Below are 11,390 nucleotides of genomic sequence, written 5' to 3'. Positions count from 1 at the left end.
AGAATTATTAATAATATTTTAAAATTATTATTTATTTTTTCATTTATCGAGTATATTTCATTTCATTTATCTATTTCATGGGGTAAATCAATGATGTTATAGTAAAAAGAGGTAGATAAGTTACTTGAGTTCGTAAAGTGGCGCCGTAAAACTGAGCTAATTAGCGCACTCAAGCTTAGTCTCGTGAAAGCATTGGTAACGTTGACTGTGTTTTTTGTTCCGCGAAATTTCTTTAAAATGCCGTCCTGTGTTAAGCGACACTGTAGAAACTATACAAGAAAGACTCCCAAAAGTCTAGGGATGACATGTCATGCGAAAGTATTAATTTTAAATTGATTTGCTTTTATATTGTTTAAGAAATCCAAAATATTAGCTTAAATTTATTAAAAAAGGCTCGAGTGCGACGGCATATACTCCGGTCACCGAGTGTAAGAGAGATGTCTGTCAAGATTAAAAAGAGTAATGTAACAGAAAGGACATTTCCATGATATTGCCTACACATTAGCTCACAACAACCGAGAAATGAATTAACAAATTTGATATTATTTTTAAAGGTTTCCGGCAAATGTATTAAGATGTAACCAATGGATAAATATTGTACGTAGACAAAGACATGAAGAGGATTGGCGGCCAAATAATAATGAACTAAATGAAAATAAAAAAATAAAATTATTTGTCCTTTGCTGTTTTATTTCTTAAAAGAATAGTCAGGAGTTCATTTTAAATATATCAATTCTGCTTACTAAACCGTAGGCATCAAATAATTTTATGTTAGTTCTGTGACATTTTAATTGTTAATCTATGAAGTAAGTCGTGACATCGCAACGACACTGCGTAATATATATTCGTCTTGTTTACGGTCTTGCTAGTTAGCATGCTATCTTTTTCACACATTACAACCTTGTCAAGTTAACTCTGCTCACGCGGCTATATGATATTATCATCAACTAATTGTCGATTTAATTCGTCCGCATAATATCGTATAGTTTAGTGTGTTTATAAATATATATAGGTACATACGCCGCGGACAAGCTTGACTTCGTATTAGTACTAATATAACGTATCTACCTCTTTTTACTATAACATCATTGGGGTAAATATATTACGACATTAGAATTTGTAAAAAATAAAACATAATACATTCAAGTCAAGAGACGATATTGATGTACCGGTTTTATTGTATTGTATTCGAGAAAATTGGATTTTAAATATGTCCATTCAAAGAAACAGTAAGTAAGTACGACGAAAAGGTAAGAAAAGTATTCTTCATTTAATTGAAAAAAATGAATGAGACTATGACATTTCTGACAATACCACAGGTAAAATATTTCGAAGTGCACTTGAAAAACCACATGAAAAAAAGCGGTCAAAAACAATAATTCAGCTTTGAATTTAGAGTTACAATGACGTAGACAGGGTTTTTTTTGAGACCATTGTGGACATCTACAAAAGCTTGAACAGGTTGGAACTTACATTATATCGAGATAAATATATTTTTGATGAAGTGCAAAAGTTCTTTGACGGAGTTTCGGTAAATTTGTGATTCGAACGTTTTAAACACAATGGTGCGTGAAGGGTTTTGCACACATGGGCCCAATATGTCCATTGTGCTTTGTGAACTGAGACTAATGAATGTTGGTGTGAGAACCCGGGCTTGTACATGTCCTTTGAACGTTTTTATGTGATTTTTTGTGATATCACGACATCTTGTTAAATAATAGGTTAGGGAAAAAGTTTCTACACATTTTTTAAGAAAATTCACAACATTTTTAAATATACATACATAGTTTATTTATATTTATATTATACCTAAATGAAATATTTTACATATTCGAAACTAGAAAAATGTGGTTGAATTTTTACTCAAATTATGGAGTTTAAATGTCAATCAAAGGAAAAGTTAATTACACTTTGCACTAGGTGATTAATTACAGGAATAGTTTATACATATCTGTTATTGCTACAACAGGAAATAGTTTTTATTTTATAATTTATCCTACATCCTCGTGGCTTTACTTTCAAACCTTGTTAGCAAATTTTCAAATAAATTTAAGTTAAACCAAATAAAATTTACGATCGTATTTACAGCGTATTGCAAAAATGAATTGAAATTAAATTGACGTTGTAATTGGGACTATACTAGCTTAAACTCAAGGTTCATCGGAAATCTGGTAACCTTAATACCTTGACGCGTAAGTCTAAATTGCATTTTTTTTAAAACTACTATTTTACTGCCGTTTACAGAAATATGCAGAACGGTAGTGCCAAGCCCTGTGAGTTCACAACATGCCCCACCCAGCAATTACAATAAGGCATAAGGACGAATTTTAACTTAGGAAATAGATATTATTCATTGTTGTGGTAACGTTAAGCTCTGGTAATGGTTTTAAGCTATTACATAGCTTCTATAGCGGGCCTTGAGCGCGGCGATTGAATCAAGAAATTCTGTAACGAAAATAACCTGACACCCCCACTACGCCTACTATGTAGCTCGCGTTCAACACATTCACACGTTGCGCTGGTGTAGTGTTTGTGAATAAGTGCGCGGCGTGAAGCCGCACTGCATGAGCATTATGAAAAGTCTGTCCATCTCTCTCTCACGCGGTCTAGCCTATGAGTGTGAAGGGGACAGTTAATGTTTTGCTTTTGTTAATGTTCATAAATATAGCGTGGTCTTATTTTTAGTATTGTTTTAATATTAAATTATTATTGTCTAATTGTAAATGCAATAAATTGATAAAAAATGCTTTGCAATTGCTTTACCGCGGCCGTCCCCGAGTGCCACACGTCTTTTTTTAAACCAGAAACGTTTGAATTTTTACGTCTCTTAACGTAAATAAAATAAACAGTTTTCTACGCACAATATATATTCTTTTAAATACATATTAACCTCTTCGAAATGATTTCATGAAGTCATCATTGTACTTTTAAATCAATAACGCACGTATTTATGTGATAATCGGAATGTTTTGACCAGCGATACTTTGGTGGCGGTAACCTGTGACAAACCAGGGTAAGTCCACAGGCCACATTAACCGAGGAATCCTGCGAGTGAGATCACGGGGGACAAAAGGACTTCTCTGTGACAGAGTTTTATATAATTAATATGAGCTCTGTCCAGAACAACGATGTTCACGGGAAACCAGAAAACAAGATGAATTGGCGAAACGTTATCGGTCTACAACGAAAAACGAAATTATTTTACTGTATTTTTATATAACATGATCTTTGTTACAAAAATATTATGAATTTAATTATCTCTCATGGATGTCGCGAATGTCAGGGGCAGAGCCAAGCCGCTGCCTACCGCAAGTACTAGTGTGCTAAGAGTTTAGGATCCTGTTACCTACCCAGGCTTTCGGTGCATTGTCAGACCAGAACGACGGTACAATAATACTGTATTGCTATTAGAAGCGGATGAAATTTTAATTTAAGTCCCCTCATAGGTAAAACTTAGGTAAAGGTTACAATAAATCTTCTTTTCCGTCACCGTCATCTCAACACTCACTCCTCTCTCTCTCTCATATCGTGATTCACACACTCCATCCATGTCTTCTTCGGTCGACCTCTTCCCCCTCTACCTTGCACTACCATTTCCTACATCCCCTAGTCACATGCATCACAAGGTTAAAATAAATGAACTTGCCAATTCACTAAGCTTATTACAATATGGCAGTACAGTAGGCGGTGGAATCGTTGATATTCATGAGCATCGGTGATCGTTCACCAATAGAGGAGCTGTCAGCCTTTTGAAACAGTTAAAAAGAGACTTAGCTCGTAACTTTATTCTAATCTCTTCGTTGTCGAGTACTGCGTAGCGCTGAGAAAAACAAAATGCGTTTCTATTATGTCATTGAAATAGCAATTTAAATTTCGGACATTGTATACAACTCCATCTATTTGTAGTGCACACCCACTCAGGGGCTCTATTGTCCTCGGTAAATTTAACGGACCGATAGATAGGCTGAGAACGTCTCCAATCTTCACAGTCCACAGGTAACGTTCTTGTGTTTCCCGACAGACACGGATTAGGGGATCTGCAAAATGAATGAAATTAAATAATAAACTTTTTTTTTTTCATAAAACGATATATTATTGACGGGAGTTAATGAGTGTTATGAAAGCCATATTGATAACTGATTCGGTGGTGCAGTATATATTTAAACGTATATAAGTTTATATATCAGTCACTGGTACCCATACCACAGGGAATCCTAAATTGGGGCTGTATGACCGAGTGTGATTTGTTCCCAGTTAAATGTATTTATATAAATTTAAAGGCCAGAGGACATAAAATCATAATAGTTCATTTAGCTATTATTGAAACTAAGTCTTCTTCGTTGGCAATGCGCAATAGACGCATCCTGATGTTTTCCTATTTTAACTTTTCGTATTTCCTACTAATTCCTATTCCGAGTTCTTGTTGTGCGTATTGTGACCCGACTTAGGACACATGGCATGGATACATTGATGCTAAAAAGTGGCTAGTATCTATAATTCAATATTCATCATACGAAATTATCGAGAACAAATAACATAGGATCATCTGGTCTCTAATTAGAAATAACCGTACTAAAATAACCAGAGAGATATTTATGTTATTATTATAGGTTTAATAATTGCTCGTCAAACAAATGTTTGGCCGATGTGAGAAAAAAAGTCTCTGGGCCCAGCAGTTGAGATAAATAGGTTTTGTATGTAAAATAATTTGTAAGTAGCGAAATATTCAGGTTATTGCCAAATTTGGAAATAAAATAATTTAATAAAATTTGGAAATTTTGAATAACCTATTTTGTTTTTTTCCGCAAATTCGACAAAAAATATCCTAAAAAGTCTACGTTGGGAAATCCCCTTAATGTTTTTTATTTGAACCCGGATCGACTACTACAATGATTCATCGCTCTCAGTTTTTTCATATTTTTTTTCTTCTTAAACCTAATAATTTAGATTATCTGAATCCGTGCACGCTCCAACGTAATGTTGATAATAATACCGCTCTCAAGTTTAAGTCCGTGCTATCAGAGCTATTCAATGTTTATTGCATCCTATTGAATAGGAGTCACTTGAAACGGCCCTTTCAGAAGTAAGCGCCACCTCGCCGGCCCTATTCACTTTTTTTTTTCTTTTTTTTTGTTGAATTTACTAGCGTAGTAACGTTTCGCTGGAAACAGGTTGGTGGTAACGCCGCGCCGGGTCTGTCACAGGTACATTATTTTTTTTATGTCATTCGCACAAGGAGCCTTGTTCAGGTAAGATCCAGTGAATTTGCGTAATCCCCACACTACGAAACATGTGACCGTTATACCTAATTATGCCACCGTTATTCATTAAATTGGAATCTTTTTCACGTTTTGTTATTTATTAGTACTATATTAGTGGTGTAATTTCATATCTTAACTTGATTAAAGGAGGACCAAGGATTAAGGACATTTGGAGCACCGCCCATAATGAAGATGAACGAGCTCGTCTCCTCGGCCAAGCTGTTCCCTCAAGAGATCAAGTACGATACCGAACAGATACCCAAAGACACGGACCACCCGAATGCATTTTAGCAACTTGTTCACCTTATCTTGTGCAGAAGCAGGAGCCTGCCTGTTCCCCAAAGTGACAGAAAACTTCCTAACTAAGGGCCAGAAATGAAAAGCTTCAATAGCTGGTCTCTCAGGGCCCCTCTGCATAGGTGCGACGTTCGTCAACCTCAGGCGGCGTGTATATAGAAAAGCGAGTAAGCTGTCCCATTCTTGTAGCAGTGCAGGCACGACATCCCGTAGCTGCCGAGGCCTAAGACACTCAAACCTCCAAGGATTCTGGTAGAGTGTTTCAAAGAGATCTTCCATCTAATGATCTGTGGCCGCGAAATTCACCTTGCCGTCGGGTCTTCACTTGTACAAATATTGTCGGATCTGGTCCTTCACCTGAATGTAACTACACACGGAGCTGCACTATTTAGTGTGGCCTCCAGTACGCCTGACTATTGAGCCTCTCGGGGCCGATCTGGGGCAGCAATGAGGTAGCAACGATGTGTCTCAGAAACACTCCGCTTTACCCACGATCTCGACCGGGTCCATACCTGTCCACGCTGCTCCAAAAAGAGTTTCATCGGAAGTACTAGCATTGGTTCAACATGCGTTCTAGATAAAGGATAGTACAGACTATATTCCGACACGTCCTTACGGATCCATCAAATCCAATAACTTTTGCATTAGACGCCTCCAGCTCTAACACTAGGTGCAGGCTTAGGGACCCCGGTAACCGTACTCGTTGAACTCGACAAAGAGTTCGACGTGCAACCTAATCCATGCATCAGCCCGCTGAGTTTGTCGCCGGATCGTCTTAGCGGGTCGTGATTCCGATCCGGCAGTAGATTCATTCGTGAAGCAGCTGCTCTTGAGTTGTTAGGTCTCCTTCGGAGGCGCTCGGGCAGCTGTTGACAAATCCCACCCATCTTGGCTGAGCCTTTGCTGGCCACCAGTAATCCTTTAATCATAAAAAAAAACTGTATTCCGATGTTGTTGCATTGAATCACGTTAAGTTTGGAGTGAGCAGGTTTTCTATTGCTCTCTGAGCACAATGTATTTAAAAATATTTAGGTTTTGTACGTATAATCAATAAAGTAAATATTAAAGTAAATAATATAAGTATGTATTCAAGTCTCTAGTTCCCTTTGTGCAGACAATCTTAGTTTGGGGCCAGGTGACTATGTATCATTTGTTTCCGAGTATTTATTCATTTTAATTGTAAATACAAACAAATTATTATATGAGCTGTGAATACAGATAAAAGTGTGTGTTTTTTGGCTAGAGAATAAATACGGCAATGTATTTTTCTATATTAACATAAAATACATGATCTTATTTCGAAACATCGCTTGTCACACAAAGCAAAAAAGACGATTTTAATACTAACTACGTAACTACATTATTTTCATTTTAAATATTACTCTTATTTTGTTTATTCTTCAAGATGTTGATGGATTGTTCTTCAGTAACGTTATCTATTCTCGGAGTGTCATTTACAGTTCAACGTCACTTAAGACGTAATAAAAAAAAAGCTCTGTGTTTATCGTGGATGTCCATTTAATGGGAAATTCGAAACGCATTGATTCTCCAGCCTCGTGTCTAGTCCGGATCGTCTACCGAACATTCCGAGATAGTAATTCGATACTACTCCGACGTATAATAAGAAAAAAGTAAGTAATGTTGATGCTTCGCTCCGGGAGTTAATTTTTTGTGACGGCTTTTGGTCGTTCGGTGATCGGTTTTATTGGCGTCAGTGGTCGCCTGCTACGAACAAACATTTTTTTCGGCACCACCGCAGCACGAATTTGTTCGATACTAAGCCTCGTGTCTATCGATGCGTTTCAAGTAAGAAATGATCCGGAATTAGAATCAATGTGTGAACCCGCTTTAATTAATTTCTGTGTACACTGTTGCGGCAGCTCTTATTTACAATGTGGCGCCTGTATTCGTTTTGTTTTCGTAACACAAACCAGTCTGCTTAGACCTTTATTAGTCGTTTTATGATGTTTTATACACAGTTTATAAATAAAAAAAGCCATGTGTGTCTACATTGAAAATTCAATAAAAACACTTTAAAGTTTTATTGAACAGAATTGGGCATTGAGAAGCCATTCTACATTATATGATATTAAGCCATTAGGGGATCTAGAATGTGTATAAAGGAAGTACAATTGATACGATGTAGTTAATTTATTTTTTGTTTGGTATCTTCGTATTTGTTTAATGTAAGTGTTAAAAGGTTTTTCTCTACAAGCTATGACGTTACGACCGACGCTGAGCGAAGAGTAAACAACGGCCTTGCATCGACACTCCGGCGCCACCAATATTACTTCAGGTAAATTAAGAACGATTACTTTCTGTAAAAATTCACTCAGACTACGCAGACAAGATTACGCAGGAATGCGGCCAATAATAAAGTGGACGAAGTGAAAAGTGCGTGCGGTATTCCGTAAAGCATTGTTGGCTCCAAAACGTTTTGTCGCCAACAATGTGCGACGTTAATTCCTGCCATAAACGTTCTAATTAGTCGTTTTTCAACGGCGCACAAGACCGGCAGCGGAGGTGGAGCAAAAAGCGAAGTCGTCGCGGAATGCGGCCCGGTTGAATAACCAACCGTCTGGTCCGGCGCGGCGTCGTGGCCAGTCATAAACAAAGAAAGAGCCCTGTTGCGTAAAAATACGTTATCCCGAGCGCGAGCGTATCGACCATATCGCTGAGATTTATTTTGTCGTGCCACCGGTCTTCGAGAGCGCACTTTCAACTCGTCTCGATTTATTTACGTTTTGTTCGTTTATTTTTTCCACAGATTATTATCGGAGCAGCGCCAAGAATGTTGAAATCATTCAGGCCAGTAAGTGGGCAGAGGAATTTGCCATTCATATTAAAGATGCCGTCATAACAGAACGCTGGGGCTTTTGCTTCTACTGTTGTCTCGAAATCTATTTGTTATTGCAAATTTATTAATGAATATTTATATGATATATTTAAATTTCACTTTTTATCGTGGTACCTACCGAAGAAAGTTTAACCGAGCTTCAAGCAGATTATCGTTATACATTATATAGATATTAATAATAGTGTAGATAAATAAACAATAGATTTAAACATAAATCATTCAAATAGTTTTTAACTGTAAGATAAGATTGATAAAATATTTTAAACGAGCACCTTGGCAAATGTCGCCGTCATTATGCCGATTTGAGGAAATCACCGGATCCTTGAAAGATCGAATACCCATTGCTCTCACAAAATTGAGACTTTGACTTCTCAAGATATGCAGACAGTAAGTATCATATCAATGGATTTCGATGATTGCTCACCACTAGCTGGAACGTGGACTCATTTGTCCATGTGAGCGAACAAAAAAGGAGAATATCTCCAGACTAAAATTTATAGTAACGAATATTCATGAGTTTACATTGGCTCCATTGGAGTTGATATTTCGTAAATAATTGGATGTTTATTTTACGCTTATTCTATACTTGTGTACTTAAAGATAACAAACAGCCTATTTATGTTTAAAGAAACTTTAATTATCGGTAAAACTAAATTGTTTTCTGATGCAAAATTTAAATAATGTTGGTTGAATTTTTTTAAATTTACTTACTAAATTAAACAGGTTTTCAGCAATTTAATAAACTCTACAAACAATAATACTCCAAAATTCAAAGTGTTTTAACTATTTATACTTTTTAAATTTTAATGGTTCCCATTATGTTTTTTTTTTGAGTACCTATCTGCTTGTGGTCTCGAGGGGCTATTATTGGCTTTTCCATGGTTGGTGGACGAGCGCACGTAGTCTAAGATAGCCTGCTAAAGATCTGCTCTGGCAAGAGTAGTGCTTCGCTGAACCACATCACAGGCTCGAAATCGCGACCCGCTGAGAAGATGCGACCCACCCAGTGTTTTGTGTCTCTGGGTTATGTTTCATGTCGATTTCTTGAACGGTCATCGGTGCTTAGAATACAAAGGATTTAATTATATATGTAGGTATAAGGGATGTCACACCGATTATTATGCTGCAGAAATAGGTAGGAACTTGATTCATCTGCTGTCTTAAAACACGCCATACTAGCGATTAGGCAAATTCCTAATTTTATCGCAGTTTTTTTCGATTTAACGATTTTATACCTTCGTCATGGAGCTACGCGAACGCGTGATAAGTACGTGTTTCCTTAGATGAGGGATTTAAACAACGGCTTAATCGCATCACTTACGAGTTCACCGGACATGTACATATAATTATTTGATACTAGCTTTTGCCCGCGACTTCGTCCGCGTGGAATAGTTACTTTGGCATAACGCTAAATTTTACCCGCGACTTCATTTACAGTACTCAGGATTGGAAATTTATTACTGAACCGGTAGATAGCGTTGAAAAAGCTAGATTTTGAGGTTTTTTGACAAACCATTTTTTTATTTTTCGTAAAAAAAAAAATTTTTTCTTAATAAAAAGTATCCTATGTTACTTCTAATACCTCCTAGAATATGTGTACAAAGCTTCATGATGATCGGTTGAGTTAGTTTTCGCGTGAAAGCGTAACAAACAAACTTACATTCACATTTATATATTAGCAGGGATGTTCTACAAACTACAAAGCCTTTTGACGGCATTCAACAAATGATGTGTCAACAGATTGGTCTCTATTGGGGAGTGACACAATTATTGATTGTTTTCCAGATACAAGTTGCCTAAAACATATTCTAGTTATCGCCAGCAGCCTGCATGTGACTGATTTATTTTACTTATAATCAAATAATGCAAAAGTAAAAAAATAAGTTAGACAATGAAAAAATTAAAATAAAAAAAAGCTCGTCCGCATTAAAAATACTTAGGTACTAAAAAGCGAAAACATTATATCTCTGTTATGTACTTACGTGTATAATTAGGTTAGGTTTCTCGAGCATCCATTTTGTATGCATTACCACATCGTAGTATGAGACGCGACGCGACGCACACGCACCAGGTCATTATCCTTCTCTGCTCGTACTCCGTAGTAACTAGTAAATCTCTTGTACCTTGTCCGGCCTGTCAGGCGAGCTATAGATGCGTTATCGTTGCCACTTGTCTTTTATTGTACGAGGCACGCTTTTGTGTTTATTATTAGGTTGATCTTTGATGTTTAATACGTAAATTAATCTACAGTTTTCATTAACAACGACTATAGATGTTTTTTTTTAGTACGTTATATTCTTGGGAAACACTTAAATAATACTCGTAAATAAAATATGGCCGTCCGGGCGAGACTTTTGAAGTGAAAGGTAAGTAATTCAATAATATACAAGCCTCTCATAAACATGATTTCGTAATGGTCATTGTGAAGTTCGTAAATAAAAACATTTTGGAGAATAATTCAGTAAAAGCCGAAAAAAATCGCGAGGGCAAAGAAGGATTCTTCATAGCAATCAAACAGGTTCACGTTTGTGATATTTCCTGTCGAAGTTTGAAACGTTATTAAATAATTTAAACGTCCATTCGCCAGTAAATATAAAACGATGCAGTATCCAATTAACAAGTCAAGATAATTTTACAAACAGGAATTCGATTTATTTTTAATATCCACAATTCAGCTTTTTAACCACTAATTACAATTCATTGACAATAATAGAACGGATCCTATATTTAATTGATAGATACTACTCGTAGGTATATGACTGTATTTAATAAAGTAGCAATGTTATGGTCATCGCATTTATTTAAGGATTCGACAATGAAAAAATGAATGGTTTTCTCAAAATCAATCATTCTAAGTCCACAATGACAAACCTCTATGAACAAAATCTGAAGATGCGTTGAGTAGATTTTTAACACTCACACTAATTTGTTGCCATAAATGCGATTTGAAAAACGTAGTCCTAATAGGTAATTTA

General features: G+C 36.3%; 1 long non-coding RNA gene across 4 annotated transcripts; it reads left to right on the top strand.

Annotated features, from left to right (window-relative positions):
• The first annotated feature begins 88 nt into the window (after positions 1 to 88).
• Positions 89 to 9,183, top strand: LOC119630405 (uncharacterized). Of its 4 annotated transcripts, none has more exons than XR_009974289.1 (5): positions 89 to 318; positions 555 to 1,229; positions 1,320 to 7,189; positions 7,774 to 7,854; positions 8,326 to 9,183. It is a non-coding gene; the product is annotated as an uncharacterized LOC119630405 (long non-coding RNA). The 4 variants fall into 4 exon arrangements; XR_009974288.1 differs by having other exon boundaries at positions 555 to 1,461; positions 2,245 to 7,189; XR_009974290.1 differs by having other exon boundaries at positions 555 to 2,171; positions 2,245 to 7,189.
• Positions 9,184 to 11,390: the final 2,207 nt, after the last annotated feature.

The sequence above is a fragment of the Bombyx mori genome, chromosome 11, assembly GCF_030269925.1.
Source record: "Bombyx mori chromosome 11, ASM3026992v2".
Taxonomy (NCBI): domain Eukaryota; kingdom Metazoa; phylum Arthropoda; class Insecta; order Lepidoptera; family Bombycidae; genus Bombyx; species Bombyx mori.
Note: the sequence above shows the minus strand (reverse complement) of the source record. Positions and strands in the feature narration are given on the sequence as shown.